This window comes from Heptranchias perlo, chromosome 9 (genome assembly GCF_035084215.1).
Source record: "Heptranchias perlo isolate sHepPer1 chromosome 9, sHepPer1.hap1, whole genome shotgun sequence".
Taxonomy (NCBI): Eukaryota; Metazoa; Chordata; class Chondrichthyes; order Hexanchiformes; family Hexanchidae; genus Heptranchias; species Heptranchias perlo.
The window spans coordinates 33,397,231-33,411,273 of NC_090333.1; positions in this window are offsets into that span (position 1 = coordinate 33,397,231).

Below are 14,043 nucleotides of genomic sequence, written 5' to 3' on the forward strand. Positions count from 1 at the left end.
CAGCGTTGTGCCCTTTTTTCCAAGGAACTTTGCTCAAAACTGATTTATTCTGGTTTTATGTCGAAACATCGATAAGCACGAATCTCCTCAATCACTTGCACAGCTTCCAAGATATGTCCACCAAAACCCTCTGCTGCTCATTTACATAGCTCCGCCTCCCATGCAAAATTCTAGCTCACACGCGGGGAATGATTTTATCGGGGAGCCGGGAAGGGAGCAGGGGGGTGAATTCCTGACAGGAAACCCGGAGGTACGGGTTTCCCAGACGTCCTTACGATTTTGATGTAAGGGGGCAGTAATCGGGGGTCATTGGGGAGGGGGTCAGTCATCAGGAGTCATTGGGGGGGGGGGGTCGGTCATCGGGGGCCTCAGTCATCGGGAGGGGGTCAGTCATGGAGGGGGAGGCATTCAGTCACCAGGGGGGGGGTCAGTCACCGGGGGTTGTCAGTCACCGGGGGGGTCAATCACCGGGGGTGGGAGGGTCAATCATTGGGGGTCATGGGGGGGGGTCAGTCATCGGGTGGGGGGGTCAGTCATCAGTGGGTCAGTCACCGGGTGGTGGTCAGTCATCGGGGGTCATCGGGGGCTCAGTCATCGGGGGGCTCAGTCATCGGGGTTCAGTCATGTGGGGGGTCGGAGATCATCCGGGGGTCGGAGATCGTGGGGGAGGGGTTCAGAAATCATGGGTGGGGGGGTCAGAGATGATGGGGGGGGTCAGTCGATCGCGTTGGTAGTGTCGCTGCAGGTAAACTTGTTGAGCCTGGGGGTAGCATTCCTGCTCCTCTGAGCCCACAACCTGTGCTATAAAGGTACTTACCTGCAGTTTCGGGCCTTCTCGCCTCCTTTCACATGGCGTGAAGTAGAAGACCTGGGAATCCCAGCCCCCAAGGGTTAAAAATAAAAAAATCTGTAAAAATGGAGGCCTGCAGCCTCCTTTAAAGCTTTTACTGACTGACCCACCTCCTGAGACCGGGTTGGTTTCCTGCCCCTCGTCTCACCTACGTTACAACCGGAAATGGGCGGGTTGGAGGCAGGTTTGGGGTGGGTTTTAGATTTAAAACATTTTCACGGCCCCCCCCCGCCTCCAACCCACCCGTTTTTCCCATTTAAAATCATGCCCAAGGTTCCTGCATTTATGCCAATAATGCATTAGTGTAGATTTACACCCCAAAATTTAGGCACTGCATGACCTTAAGTCAACTATATTGGTGTAACTGAGATTTCTGGAGTTTGACAGCAATTTTCTTCATGATTTTTTTAAATTTTTCTTACTGAGACCTGCATTATATACAACCAGCAGTTTAGGGTGGCGTTGCCATTGGCTGTGTGAGACCCACACGTTGGTAGTCGGCAGCTTATACACTCCTCATGTAAGGAGAACATCAGAGCACTTTTCAGAGTAGAAGAAAGATAAATACCAAATAGGAAAAGAAAGGAAACAGAAGATTGGAGTGGAGTACAAACATGATGGGTTTTTAGGAAGCTTTTGAAAGCAGGGAGGGAAGTGATAAGGTGGAGGGATTTAGGGAAAGAATTCCAGAGGGCAGGGTTGTAGCAGCTGAAAGAACAGCCACCAATGATGAAGTGGTGGGAGTGAGGAATTGCCAGTTCTTTCAAACACTCAGCCTTCCCAAAAAAGACCCAATGTGGTAACAATGTACCTTGATGAATAATTATTCAGGGCAGTTCTTGGCTTTGAATAGGAATTTTATTCCAGAGATCCTGATGTTCCCTAAATCCAAATAATTTTCTTCTGGCTTTTCAGCTACTCTACTTCAGATGAAATGGAATCCCTATTAACACTAAGATTATGAATTTATAGCTCGTTCAAATGTATATCCAAAGCATATATATTGGGCAAAGTACTTTGGACATAAAGATGTAGTTCTCTGAGTAATGTGTCCAGCAAGACAATTTATTAGGTATGTATACACTGGCATGTAATGTTGCTGCCTTCGGGACACCATTTGTAGCGCTCACAATTTCAGGCATCTAGCCTTCATGAAAGACATGCCAAGAAAATACAGGAAGAAAATTTAATGGAGCCTCAGGTAATGCTCTTTCAAACCACCAATAAAAGTCACCACTGTAAAAGTAAACCCCTTTACAGCTGACCTCTTTATTCCAAACATAACCTGCCCCGTGTCTTCCCCCACAGCTGTTGAAACCCTAATCTTTGTCTTTATCACCTCCAGGCTAAATTTCTCCCTGTCTCTACCAACAACAGCACATATAGAATTTCATGGTCCTTGTCCTCACCCATACCGAGTTTGCGCAGGTAATTCCAGAGGGTAGGGGCAAAGTGACTATAAGAAGGGCTGCCAAGGTGAAGTGGAGGGATGAGGAGTGAGAAGTAAGCAGTGTCTGAGAAGCAGAGGTTACATGTGGGGATATATGTCTGTAGGAGATCACTGAGGTGTGGTGGAGTGCATCCATGGAGGGAATTGAAGGTGAAGACAAATAGCATGATATCAATGTTAACAGTACCATGATATCAATGAACAATGTGGGATGTAAACTTCAATAAATATTCTGGAGTTTTACTTGATTCATCTTTTGGGGCAGGGAGACATTTTACAGAACTTTCCTCCTGAGATGCTTTCTTCTGCAAACACTTCTTCTCTGCTTTCAACGGTTTCCTAAAAGCCTTTTGTTGAACTGTGCTTTTACCATTTCTCTCAGTGTCAGCCTTGGCTCTGTGGTAGCACTCTCATCTCTCAATCAGAAGGCTGTGGGTTCAAGTCCCATTTCAGAGACTTGAATACATAATCTAAGCTGACACTTCAGTGAAGTACTGAGGGAGTGCTGAACTATTGGAGGTGCCACCTCTCAGCTGAGATATTAAACCGGGGCCCTATCTGCCCTTTCAGGTGGACATAAAAGGTCCCATGGTACTATTTGAAGAAGAGTAGGGGTGTTCTCTCTGGGACCCTGGCCAATATTTATCCCTCAACCAACATCACACATTATCTGGTCATTATCTCATTGCTGTTGTGGGATCTTGCTTTATGTAGATTGGCTGTAGTGTTTCCCTATATTGCAACTATGACTGATCTTCGAAAATACTTAATTGGCTGTTGAGCACTTTGGGATGTCAGGTCCTTGAAAGGTGCTAGGTAAATGCCAGTTCTTTCTTTCTCTCCTGCTTAGTGTCCATCTTTGTCCTCCATCCTGTAAAGTATACTACACTATTTTTCTATACACAATGAGCACAACAGAAATGTAAGTTCTTGTGTTTACGTTGACTCAAATTGACTCTAATCAAGCTGTGCCTGTGTTCCAGTACAAAACACATAGATTCTAGCCTGAAATAGGGGATGGAGAACTGATTAATCCTTGAAATTATTGTCACGTAAGTTCCTGAGTTCAAGTTTCCCTGTTCCTGGAAGATCCTATGCACTCAATTGCTATAACCTTTATTGGATAACAGTCTTAATATCCCCAGGTCAAGTTGGGGGTTACTGTTAAATTAGAATTTTTGTACTTGTGGCTCCATTGGAAATTAGTATTTTCTGGCCAACACATAGGATCAAAGTAGATAAACATGAAAACAAGCATTGAACAAGAAACACTATTCAGTCCATTAAGCCTATTCCTTCCACAGATCATAAACAATTCATCTAGGTCTAGGTCATCTCAGGAGGAAAGTTCTGTAAAATGTCTCCCTGCCCCAAAAGATGAATCAAGTAAAACTCCAGAATATTTATTGAAGTTTACATCCCACATTGTTCATCCTTGACCCATTGTCTTCCTTGGTATGACAGTTCAAAGTTCCCAATGATTGAGGAATCATCATATTCCACACAGTATTTTTTTATTCAATGGTTGAGTAAAATCTAAGATTCTGGGACCAGATATCCCTCACAAGTGTCTTACTTATTATTTTGAACTGTAAGGACTTTTGTTATATAGGCAAACGCAGCACCAACTTGCACATGGCAAAATCAAACATATGAGATGAACGAATAGTTAATCTGTTGTTGGTTGAGGGAGGAATGTTGACCAGGACACCAAGAGAGCTTTCTGCTCTTCTTCATATAGTGTCATGGGATCTATGCAATTCCCTTGAACTACCTATACAAGTAAAAGGGGACTCGGTTTAACATCTCATCCAAAAGTTAGCATCTCTAACCATACAGCACTCCTTCAATACTACACTGGAGTTTCATACTACATTAAGTGCTCAAGTGGGATATGAATCCACACTTTCTAACTTGGTGCCAAGAGTGCTACTAACTGAACCAAATTGAACTACCATAGGTTAGTGAAAGTACTTTCACATCTGAAATCAAATCTGTGCGACTGATAGAATGGAAATCTATTACTGTCAGCTGAAAAGGCCTTAAGTAAAATATGACATTTGGCCTGTTTTACTCCAGTGGACATGAGTCCATAGCACAATGCTGCCCTAATTGGTGCTAGACTGGCAACCCACTTAGAAAAACCATAAGGGTATCTGATATAGGAAATGGAGATGTTACTCCTGGTCTAATGGGGAGGACAGGTCTGCAGTTGGAGTTAAAACACACTAGAGTAATAATTCCTCTGAGCACTATGCAACAGTGTAAATCCATTTATGAATATTTCCTTTGTTCACTAATACTAGCAAAATCATAAACACGTTCTAAAAGAACACATTTACGATCTCACTAGAAATAACAGACAATCTAATTTACAATGCCATTTACACTTAATGATCAGAGCAATTCTCACCCAATTATCAAGCAGTCTAGAAAAAGCTTTACCCTTTGTTTAATCTATTCTTTATCTAATCTGAGAGATTTGATGTTAACACTAGGTGCCAGATGTGAAATCATTTTCAATCCATATCATTAACACCTCTCACCTTGATTAGCACAAAATTCACACACTGTCATAGTTCCTGGTAAAGAAATGTAGGCTGAAGAATAATTTCATAGGCAACCGAACAAACAATCAACATTGTAAAAATGAATTCCTATTCCTAGATGCTAAAAGATTCAAGCAGAAAAAAAGTCATCCCAAAGTCAAGCTCATCATGTATTATATCAGTATTCTTAACTGCTAAAAAAACACAGCAAAAATAGTTACTTAAAATAAATGTAAAAGTAGCTCATTGTCAAACCCTTATCCTGCTGAATAAATTGAGGCTCCGTGTGGTCAATTATCTTGAGGAAATAGAGTACTTTTAAAAGGCTCCTGTCTCATACTTTAATTTACTCTCTGTCCCCTACACCAGCATAATACTTTGGCAATCGATTATAGCTTTATTAGAAAGTGTGGCGAACCTTATGCTGATATTATATCATAGCATGCATTATTTTGATTGCTGCAAGGACATTTGATACCCAGTGGATTCATTTGCTTTAATCCAAGGTTGCTTATGTTACCAAATCATAGTGGCCCAGAAATTACTCACATCCGGACGACATATTGCAATGGCATCCTCTCTCTCCGTCGGCAAAAACAGGGAGCAAGTTCGCGAATGCGCACTTGTGACTAAAGCCACAAATGTGCTCCCATTGGTTCGCTGGCGGTTTGACAGGTCCAAATTAAAGGGCCACGCCACACTACAATCAATAAAATCACTAAACATCTGCCCAGCTGGAACAAAGATACTTACGCCACCAAAAGGTACGCTGGAAAATACCAGCTCTACACTACTTTTTAAAAGCATGATGACTGCTAATGACTGCGAAACAACAAAAAATTAAATGTTAAAAATGTGGAATGTCATATTACTCTTATTGTGATACTTTTTTGATCCTTAAAAAAAATTAAAAATTAAACATCAAAAAGTTTTTTTTTACTTTTAACTTCTGTAAGTTTCATGAAATTAAATCGTTTGCTTGGCTTTTTATAACAAGATATGTCAAATTTTTATTTAAACTAACATACAGAAGTTAACTGTAAAGGAATGATCTCTACTTGCCTGCTTGTGGGCATGACTTCTCTTCCTGACAGATTCTGTGGGCGTGGCTTCCATTCCCACTGTCTCTATCGATACGAAGGAACCTGCACTGATTTCACAGCACTGAACTTAAAAAAAATTGAAGAGGGAGCAAGTGGACGTCGGAGACCACAAGGTAAGTATTTTCATGGTGTTTGTCCGCAGGATGTGCGGACAGCCTTGCCACGCAATTTCCGGCTCAATATTTATTTTCGATGTACTGATCTAATACAATGCAATATATATTGGATAAAAGCTGACAATTTAGTAACATCTGATATGGTGTGGCCTGTATGTATATTTTTTCAATTCCTATACATGTACAGTACATACTGAGTAAAAGCGGATGATTCACTCACATCTGAAACTCAATAGTTTATATATGTATCTGTGCATGTATATTACACGCTAGATAAAAGATGACAATTTGTTCACAACTGGTACCATGTGACCTCAGTATGTCTCTGCATCAGCTTATGTATGTATACATATATACTGTAACTGGTGTAGTTATATGTTAATATTTGAAAGTAGGGTAAGATGTATTGCTGATAGAAGAGTCAATATTCTTTTAGTGTCTCAAATAAATACAGCATTCATATAGACGGTGTGTCCACTCAAGCAAACAGTGCAAACTTGCATATAATGAAGTGTTTGACCTGCATAAATATGAGTATCAGAGTTTTCATGGTATGTAGCAAGGCTACTCATCTATTACTTCCCTGCAAGAAATAACCATACCGCAGAACTGTTCTACCAATCATGTGATCAATAGCATATTTGCTTCCATCCCAAGGCCATGCATTATTCAACAAACAAAAGTCAAAATTATATTTATTGAAACATCATTAAAAATAATTAAGTATTGAATGAGTTTAAAGCTTTAACAGAATCTCTTGGGCTCATGGAACATATCTAAACCACTTTGGCTTTACTCTGATATTTTATGTCACCTGAATCCCTCTGTCTAGGTTTGATTCAAAACCAGGCCACAGATGTGAAAGGGCAAGGTTATAGAACACACTGCGCCACCCAGTAAGCTTAGAGACCATGTGATGAAAACTTTCGTAAGAGCTATTGTCTTAGAAATCCTTTAGCTGTATGAAAACAAAGATTGAAGCTAAGATATGACTGTTGATACAATGCATCATCACATCACCAATGTCAACTGTCCTGACAACTGGTTCAGGAATTATTTTTTTTAAATTACAAAATGTTGCAATGCACAAATCTAGTGACTGCCACAGTGCAAGCTGATCCTAATATATACCAAACTTATGGCTAGTCTTTTGTACAGCCTTGTTTTCAGGAATTTAGCCTTCCAACTCCCTCCCCCATTTCACCACTGCCAAGGTAGAAAGCCAATATTCTTTCAAGAAGCTATTTATTGGTTTATTAATATTAAGACTATAACATTTGCTTATATACTATATATATACTTATACTTCAATAACATCTTATACATGCTGAAATTTCTCAAAGAGCTTCACAAAATTAATATTTGAAGTGCAGTGACAGCTTTTTACATGGACACCCTATCTGCCAATGATAACAATTATGGTGCAACCAAATCTTGTCAACAAAGTAAGAAATGTCCTGCCTTCACCATGAAGCTACTCTCAGACAGTTATTACAGTCCAATACTGAGGGACTGCTGCACTGTCGGAGGTGCCATCTTTCAAATGAGACGTTAAACCAAGGCCCCATCTGCCCTCTCAGGTGGACGTAAAAGATCCCATGGCACAATATTAAAGAACAACAGGGGAGTTCTCCCCGGTGTCCTGGCCAGAATTTATCCCAAAAACAGATTATCTGGTCATTATCACATTACTGTTTGTGGGAGCTTGCTGTGCATAAATTGGCTGCAGCGTTTCCGACGTTACAACAGTGACTACAATTCTGAAGTATTTCATTGGCTGTAAAGTACTCTGAGAAGTCCTGAGGTCGTGAAAGGTGCTATATAAATGCAAGTATTTCTTTAATAATGGGAATTCATTCTACAACAATCTCAATTCAGCAGCACCCTCTACTGGTGAGAAAGGGAATAACTCCTTGTCTCAATGTCTTCTAAATTCTCATTCATTAGACACTGATTTTCCACATGTGTTCTGCAGGTGAATGTTTAGACAGCAGCACCATACTAAAATCATTTTATTTTCGTTGCAGGAAAATGTTGATTTTAAAGAATTTAACTTTAAAGGAGCAAGACTGTAACTTTTAAGCAAAATTAAAAATAACTATAATTTAACCTCAAAGATTTGCACTTATTATAGAATCATAGAATGGCTACAGCACAGAAGGAGGCCATTTGGCCCATCGAGCCCGTGCCTGTTCTTTATAAGAGCAATCCAGTTAGTCCCATTCCCCCGTTCTTTCACCATAGCCCTGAAAATTTTTTTCCTTTGAGTATTTATCCAATTCCTTTTTGAAAGCCACGATTGAATCTGCTTCCACCACCATTTCAGGCAGAGCATTCCAGATCATAACAACTCGCTGCATAAAAAAAAATTCCTCATATCGCACATAGCACCTTAGCTTATTTCTCACAAACATCTCAAAGCACTTCATATGAAATGAATCACACGGCAGCTACTTTACACACAGAAAGATCCCACAAGCAACAGTAGGATGAATAACCAGTTAACCTGTTTTTGATTGAAGAATGGTTGGTGAAACTGCCACCAAGTGAGCCATCCCTCCTCTATTGTATTTTAAAATCTAATTCAACCCAGCACACGGAATGATGTGAGCCATAAATCCTCGGGGGATTGCATGCAGTTTGATCCATACCCAATTCTTCCAACCATCCAAACTGAATGCAACCTGTACATAAAACAGGTATTATTTTTTCAAAGTATGCTAAAGCAATTAAAGGATCTCATTAAATTACTATCAGTATAATCATACAGACCATATTCTAAAAATGCCAGAGTGCTCATGACCAATGCCATGAAGCTATAGCTAAAGCGAATAGGGTGTATTTACAGGACAATTTGCTATAAAACAAAGCATACCATTTTATTCTTGTACAAGACCTTGTTTAGGCCTCAGTTAGAATGCCGTGTCCAGTTTTGGTCTCCTCATATGGTGGGTGATATTGAGGCTTTGGAAAGAGTGCAGAGGAGGACCACTAGATTAATTCCCAGTTTAAAGCATCTTAGTTACCCAGATAGGCTCAAAGAGCTGGGTTTTTATACTTTAGAGATGTGTACACTTTCGGGTGATTTGATCGAGGTTCATGAGATAATGAAGGGATTTGATTGTGTTTGTGTATACCATTGTTTCAACTGAATAGATATGGGGGGACCAGGGTTCACTCTTACAAGTTATGTAAGAGCAGATGTTATGTTAGATGTTAGGAGATTCTTCTTTTCCCAGAGAATCGTGGACCCTGCTGCCGGAAGTCTTTGATCAAAATAACTTTAGCTATTTCTTTCTGCCATAGCGTCAAGAGTAGGGCTGTTCGCTAACATTGTTCAGCTCCATTCACAACTCTTCCAATAATATGAAGCAGCCCATACCAGCCTACAGCAGAACTTGGACAACATCCAGGCTAGGGCTGACAAGTGGCATATAACATTCGTGTCACATAAGTGCCAGGCAATGACCATCTCCAACAAGAAAAGATCCAATTACCTTCCCCTGACCTTAAACAGCACCACAAAGTCCCTCACTTATTATCATAATGGGTGCTCAGCATTGACCAGAGCTTAACTGCACCAGCCATATCAACACCATGGCTACAAGTTCATGGCAGACTCTGGATACTCAGCGACGAGTGGATCACCATTGACCCCTCAATGCCTCTCCACCATCTACAAGACTCATCAGGAGTGTGATGGATTCTTTAGCTTCTAGCAGTTTATGGTCAGACCGAATGAATAGGGATATCAGTCGGATCACGGATCACCTACAGTCTGCTCTCCCACAGACCAGTAGGAGTGCTGAGCCACAGCCCAGTAGCAACAGCAGCCATTTCATGGGAATGGAACATGTAACCATCTCTCAGGATGACAGCACGTCTGGACCCTCAAAACCTTCTTAATTAATGCCCATTCTGGTGCCAGCTGGCAGCCGCCGAGTTGCCGCTGTCTGCAGCTGGAGCTTCTCAGGCTGATCCTAGACGTCACCAATCACAAGCATTTTATGAACCCTTGACTGAGCCACAGAAGCCTTCCACCTCTCATGCTGCAGCCATTGGGGTACACCTTGTAGAAGCACTAGAATAGGTAAGAGAGCACTTAAGATAGATATTAGGGGCTCACATTGGGATAATAATTATTGTGTAGGCATTTGCGTAAGACAGTAAAATGATAATCCTTTTTGAAATCTTTGTGTGCACTGCAGTAGCCGGTGACACTGCAAAGTTAGTTGACATTAACACCAATGTTGGCCTTTGGGTGGATGCAGTTTATTTGAGGTTGGAAGGACTGGGAGAGATGTTGGCTGAGATTATTAATGCAGGGGAGCAGGGATTGTTCTGCCTGTTTCTATTAATGTACCACAACCAGTTAACTGGGACTTATTAAAAGTTTCTGGGAGAATTAACGCATGCTTGTTAGCTCCTGATATTCCTGTTTCAGTGGCAGGAATAAATTGCGTGCTATAACACCCACAAAGCAGGTTGACCAGTGAAATGGCAGAACTAATAATAACACTGAGCTGCTGTTAACTGCAACAAGGAGACACTTAAACCCCTACATTTGCATGAGAAGAGCAGGCCAGGGGTTCACTTAGCAGGCAACCAGGACTCACAGGGTGCTTTGACAATCAGGTAGGAAGTGCTGATACAGGATGTAAGGGACAGGAGGGTGTCCTCCCCAATAGCATCTAGTATAACATGCTTGGGAAGAACAGCAGACAATGTGAATGCAGTCTCTAGGATTCAGTGAACCCAGATAGATGTGAGGAAGAAGACTCACTTCCAGGCAGCACAGTACAGTAGGAATGCAAAGTACATTCCACAAATAGGCATTCTGAAAACCCCTACCCTCATAATCTGTAAATCATTTTGTGCTGCACCAATAAAAGAAACAAAGCACTGAATGCTTACCATGCTTGAGCATGAGAGAAATACAAATGGCAGATACATACATCATGTACAGGAGCCCAGGAAAAAGTCCTCTGCTGTATTGCAGGAACCTTTGTTTGACGGCGCCTATGGTTTGCTCAATCAAAGCTCTGGTTTGAGTGTGGCTCGCGTTGCATTTTTTTTATTCGTTCATGGGATGTGGGCGTCTCTGGCGAGGCCGGCATTTATTGCCCATCCCTAATTGCCCTTGAGAAGGTGGTGGTGTGCCGCATTCTTGAACCGCTGCAGTCCGTGTGGTGAAGATTCTCCCACAGTGCTGTTAGGAAGGGAGCTCCAGGATTTTGACCCAGCGACGATGAAGGAACGGTGATATATTTCCAAGTCGGGATGGTGTGTGACTTCGAGGGGAACATGCAGGTGGTGTTGTTCCCACGTGCTCGCTGCTCTTGTCCTTCTAGGTGGTCGAGGTCACGGGTTTGGGAGGTGCTGTCGAAGAAGCCTTGGCGAGTTGCTGTAGTGCATCCTGTGGATAGTACACACTGCAGCCACTGTGCACCGGTGGTGAAGGGAGTGAATGTTTAGGGTGGTGGATGGGGTGCCAATCAAGCAGGCTGCTTTGTCCTGGATGGTGTCGAGCTTCTTGAGTGTTGTTGGAGCTGCACTCATCCAGGCAAGTGGAGAATATTCCATCACACTCCTAACTTGTGCCTTGTAGATGGTGGAAAGGCTTTGGGATGTCAGGAGGTGAGTCACTCGCTGCAGAATACCCAGCCTCTGACCTGCTCTTGTAGCCACAGTATTTATGTGGTTGGTCCAGTTAAGTTTCTGGTCAATGGTGACCCCCAGGATGTTGATGGTGGGGGATTTGGCAATGGTAATGCCGTTGAATGTCAAGGGGAGGTGGTTAGACTCTCTCTTGTTGAAGATGGTCATTGCCTGGCACTTGTCTGGCGCGAATGTTACTTGCCACTTATGAGCCCAAGCCTGGATGTTGTCCAGGTCTTGCTGCATGCGGGCTTGGACTGCTTCATTATTTGAGGGGTTGCGAATGGAACTGAACACTGTGCAATCATCAGCGAACATCCCCAATTCTGACCTTATGATGGAGGGAAGGTCATTGATGAAGCAGCTGAAGATGGTTGGGCCTAGGACACTGCCCTGGGGAACTCCTGCAGCAATGTCCTGGGGCTGAGATGATTGGCCTCCAACAACCACTACCATCTTCCTTTGTGCTAGGTATGACTCCAGCCACTGGAGAGTTTTCCCCCTGATTCCCATTGACTTCAATTTTACTAGGGCTCCTTGGTGCCACACTCGGTCAAATGCTGCCTTGATGTCAAGAGAGTCACCCTCACCTCACCTCTGGAATTCAGCTCTTTTGTCCATGTTTGGACCAAGGCTGTAATGAGGTCTGGAGCCGAGTGGTTCTGGTGGAACCCAAACTGAGCATCGGTGAGCAGGTTATTGGTGAGTAAGTGCTGCTTGATAGCACTGTCGACGACACCTTCCATCACTTTGTTGATGATTGAGAGTAGATTGATGGGGCAGTAATTGGCCGGATTGGATTTGTCCTGCTTTTTGTGGACAGGACATACATGGGCAATTTTCCACATTGTTGGGTAGATGCCAGTGTTGTAGCTGTACTGGAACAGCTTGGCTAGAAGCGCAGCTAGTTCTGGAGCATAAGTCTTCAGCACTACAGCCGGGATGTTGTCAGGGCCCATAGCCTTTGCTGTATCCAATGCACTCAGCCATTTCTTGATATCATGTGGAGTGAATCGAATTGGCTGAAGTCTGGCTTCTGTGATGGTGGGGATATCGGGAGGAGGCCGAGATGGAGCATCCACTCAGCACTTCTGGCATTGGAGCTCCACGTCTGTGCCTGGATTCGTGACAGGAGTTATGAGCCACGTTTAGAGGGGATTTCCCGTCTCCATAAAGCCAGCCTGACACCCCACTAGTCTGGGTCACAGAAGCGGGGATTGAGGACTTGTGTGGTATGAAGGCATTGTGACTACTGCCAAGAAACCAGGCACAGTGCTGCATTATTCACTTCCTGTGGTCACAGACCAGCTGAACATTCAAGGAATGAAACCCCTTTCTGTTATAAAGCGTCGCTGTTCGTGAAGGGGATAACGCAGGATGTGTGTGCAGTCAATACCTTGCACTCAGGGAATTCCAGCAATGTGGGCAAATCTAAGAGCTCTCAATGCAGCCTGCATTGGGAAGGTGATGTATTGCTCTCTCCTAGCCAAGAAGGTGTGCATCATCTGCTTGATGGCCAAATGGGCAATAAACTGACTGATGTTGCTTATGTCACCTGTTGCAGCCTGGAATGAAACTGTGGCATAGAAGCTGAGAGCCATGGTCACTATCACAGCCACAGGCAGTGCAGTGTGTGTTCCGGTGTTTGTCCCAATTCCTGCTGCAACAGGTGACTTAGGTCAGTAACTGACTGCCTGCCTGCCTGCTGAAGTGCAGCCTCCTCACACACTGCTCCTGTCATGTTGAGGTACAACATCCTGTTCCAGAAGACCTGCATGCTGTAATGCCTCCTTGCCCACCTCTTTGACCCTCCACAAGTCTGTGCTGCAGTGACAGCCTCAATGGTAATCCTAGCAACATTCCCATCTTTTCCGGTACTCCTGCAGCCAATGCAGTTAAAGTGCAGGTGTAGTCAAAAGGCAGTCTATACTCTCAAAAACTGCCAAGTCAGCCAACACAGCCAAAAAATGGCTCCCAAAATCTCCAGTAGCCAAAAACAACTTTCCAACAATTTACCTACTGGAGGTGGGCATCCCTTTAAATATCGCTGCTTCAACCAGAGCCGCACATGTTTGCAACATGTTTTTCCGGGCGAGCTTAAGAATGAACGAATGAAATGCTCCCAAGCACCAATATCGAAAAGGTGTCCTAATTCAAGTGGAGGACTCCTTTTACATATTTTAACAAGGCCAGCATTCATTTCAGGCAGATGTCAGGGATGCTTACCTAAATCAATGAGTGGCCACCTTTTGTGCGCACTTCCAACAGGAGACGTCCCACTGCAAAATTGATTAAGTGGAATGCTGCTTTTGCGTTC